The sequence below is a fragment of the Rhincodon typus genome, chromosome 10 (assembly GCF_021869965.1).
Source record: "Rhincodon typus isolate 14 chromosome 10, sRhiTyp1.1, whole genome shotgun sequence".
In the NCBI taxonomy this organism is placed as follows: domain Eukaryota; kingdom Metazoa; phylum Chordata; class Chondrichthyes; order Orectolobiformes; family Rhincodontidae; genus Rhincodon; species Rhincodon typus.
The window spans coordinates 69008517-69012209 of record NC_063341.1 but is presented as its reverse complement, the minus strand read 5'-3'; positions in this window follow the sequence as shown (position 1 = coordinate 69012209).

Below are 3693 nucleotides of genomic sequence, written 5' to 3'. Positions count from 1 at the left end.
AGGAGCAGGAAAGCTGACGTTTCGGGCCTAGACCCTTCTTCAGAAATGGTGAGTTCTGACCTTGTCCACCCCAGCCCAACACTGACATCTTCACACTAAAGCTGAACTGACTTGAGGAATTAGTGCCACAGTTCAGTGGGTACAGAGGTACCTTGACAGATCATAGAATCCCTACAGTGCGGGAACAGGCCCTTCGACCCAACAAGTCCACACGGACCTTGGAGCATCCCACCCAGACCCTATAACCCACCTAATCTACACATCCCTGAATACTAGCCTGCACATCTTTAGACTATGGGAGAAAACAGGAGCACCTGGAGGAAACCCACGAAGGCACCAGGAGAATGTGCAAACTCCACACAGACAGTTGCCCGAAGGTAGAATCGAACTGGGCTCCCCGGCACTATGCGGCAGCAGTGCTAACCGCTGAGCCACCCGTGACTCAAGAAATGCAAACTGTTCCATTGCTCAGCGGTCCTTCCGTTGGATAAGTACTTTATTTAAAAAATGCAGTCTGTTAGAGAACTACTTCTGATTCTTTTGGCCCATGGTCGGAAACATATAGTCATGTGCAACATACTTCCACGTGATTTTTTTTGCCTACCTCTCTGGGTAGTCTACTGCTGAGCCACAAAGCCCAGCTTCAAATCTCACCATCGCTAGAGGTTTGCAACAATATATCTGAAAAAGGTTGATTAGAAAATATCTATAGCATAGTGGGGAGCGTTGCTGCCTCTGAGTAGAGGCTCCCGCTCCCAGGGTTTAATGTAGGCCTTTTAAACGGATGCAGTTCTTGTGGTCATCCATTTGATGGGAAGAGTGTTGGAATCTCTGCCAGTTCCCGATTACAACCGGCCTGTTACCACAGCATCTCGGACTCCCTGTGTGATCCTTCCCTCCCAGCAAGAGTGGGGACATTCCAGAGTGGACCACTTGTTTACATCTCAAACACATTCAAATCTCCAGGATGCTAAACCGTGCCAGGATTTATTATAAACAATTGATCTCAACAAAATTCTCATCGCATTTTACCGAGGCCTAAAAGCTGCCTTCTTTTTACAGCTGCAATGAGGCTAGTTTTAATACAAGTGAGATTAGAAAGCAACTCACACGGATTATTTAACCTTTCCCACTTCTTTGGGTAACCTGACAGAAAATCGCGGTCGCAGAAATAAGACAACACAGGACACATTCTGATGAAGGGTCTAGGCCCGAAACGTCAGCCTCTCTGCTCCTATGATGCTGCTTGGCCTGCTGTGTTCATCCAGCCCTGCACCTTGTTGTCACAGGACATTGCACTGACTCTTATTCCGACCTCGCTACCCAGGTCCCAGTCCTGTCCCCAGTAATGTTCTGAACGTCAGAGTACTTTTTGTTTACCCTACATTTCGAGGCCTACATTAGATGATTTGAACAATTTCGGAGCAAATTACTACAGATGCTGGGATTTGTACTGGGAAAAAATGCTGCAGATCACAGCAAGTCTGCTACCTGACCCGCTGTGATCTCCAGCATTTTTTTGTTTTCATTTGAACAATTTCATTCGGTAAATCTTTTGAATCTGTCATGAATGGTTCACTCTTAACTTCGCCCGTTCAAAATGTGGAGTATTACATGGAACAAAAAGATTGTACTGTCTTCCAGCGCAATGCTTAGCAGTATGTGACATGATGGCATAAGGAAAGTATTTAAATTACAAAAAAGCTGAACAGTTAATAAATCACAAAAGATGTAAATATGAGCGGGGCGTTTTCGATCAGAGTGTGTGACTTTAAAAAATAAGAAATATTTATTTTTAATGAATAAATACCCGGCTTCCAACTCACGCAATCTTCGCTGTTTGTAGCGATTGTTGACAATGGTGAGATTGGATGTGCCCCTAACTGCATGACTAACATGGGAAGACACGATTCTGTCTGATGTGGGGGTTTAAAATAGGTTCATGTCTTCAGGTAATATCAAAGGGGTCGGGCGAGTTCCCAAGGGAGTGGACAATGTGTTCCCACCCCAGCAGCAATCTGTACCTGCCATTGTTTTAATCTAATTAATCATTTCTTCAGACGCTCACTGTCAGATGTGCCTCGATGTTCATTAGATTATGGGGTAAGGATAAAGGAAGGGTCTGATTAAGATCTGACTATAACACGTTTGATGTGCAGGCATTTTAATTTACTCGGCGAACTGCCGCTGTGAAGTCAAGAGAATCACACTGCAGAACAATCGTAAACAGCCTCTTGTTACATTGCAGGGCACTAGTTGCCAAATTAAGTCCGGTTTTAGTATTCCACGGCGACATATTCTTGAATCGTTTACTATCTGTTTAAAGTAACCCTATTCATGATGCAAAGTACAGCAAAACTCGAATCCTTACTCGCCGTACAATTGATTTGATTTGCCTTTTGTCTCACAATACCTGCTTTCAGCTCATTGAAAATAGTAAGAGTGACTCTTCAGAACACCCCCCCACCCCCCAAAACTGCTACATTGTGGTGCATGTTTTGACCACTGTGATAAGAGGGGTTTTTGTTTTAAAGTGAATGTCTATCGTCCACTTGAGAATAACCTCACAGGATACAAGTGTTTAGCTTGTGGTGAGCTGATGGGAGAGAGAAAGTGAAACGTAACATTTTGAAACAAAAAATTTCTGGCGCATTGGAATAAACGCATTCGCTTGTATTTGAGACAATCACTTAACAGTGTACTCAGGGGCAGTTCGAACCCTTAAATTCAGGGGCGGCGCCTGACTAAGAGCATTATTAATTACACTGTGCAGTCGGGGTAAGAACTTTTGAGATCATTCCCTCATGAAGTGAACACTTAATCACCTCTAGGTTCTGAGACAGCATGGAGGGCCCCGGTAATGAACTCGGCGCTGTACAGTCACTCTGAAAAATGCCTCGCAAATTTGGAAGCGTCCCAGAAAGATATAATTTATATAAAACAGATGCTCGAGAGTGCTTTAATAGGCTATAACACAATCTGGGAGTGGGGAACTGATATCTTTCTTGTGGCTTATAGCATCATCTGAACTCCCTGCACCGTGTTATATTACACATTGCAATAGCCTTGGAGGCATCTTTTTTTTGCACTGGCATCACAGTCCGCATGCTGGAGATTTGGCAGACTTCACTTTGAAGGATAGGTTAGCTTGTAGTCACCCACTCTAGCATTATGTTCCCTCCTTACGTTGTTGATGTCTGTTTTGTATATAACTCACAGCAACTGGTAAAAACGTGCGTGTGTTTATCAGCGAAACTATCCGCCAACCTCCCTACATCCCAAACCTGGGGTTTCCCAGGAGACCACATCACCCAATTACCAAAACCATACTGGGTCACGGCCAGGGAACCGGTGTCAACTGGTCAGGTTCCCCCGTCAACCCAGGGAACCTGCCCAGAACGCGTTGTAAGACCAGAGCACCTCCTGCTGGTTGCTCGCTGCTGTTTCCACCAATTCTCTGGAGTCAAACCCTGTTTCACCGTTCACACACACACCCTACATTGAACTCTGTAAACCCTGTTAACAATGCCACAGCACCGACTGCAATGGCAGCGAGGTGCCATTCATTTAGTTTATCACCAAATAAATGGACTTGGGATGATGTAGGGTCAGCGATAACAAGATAAATAAAGTATACGAGAGACGGTGCTGAACTGGTTTACGTGAATGTTTTCGGGGATGAGGGAGTGTAGT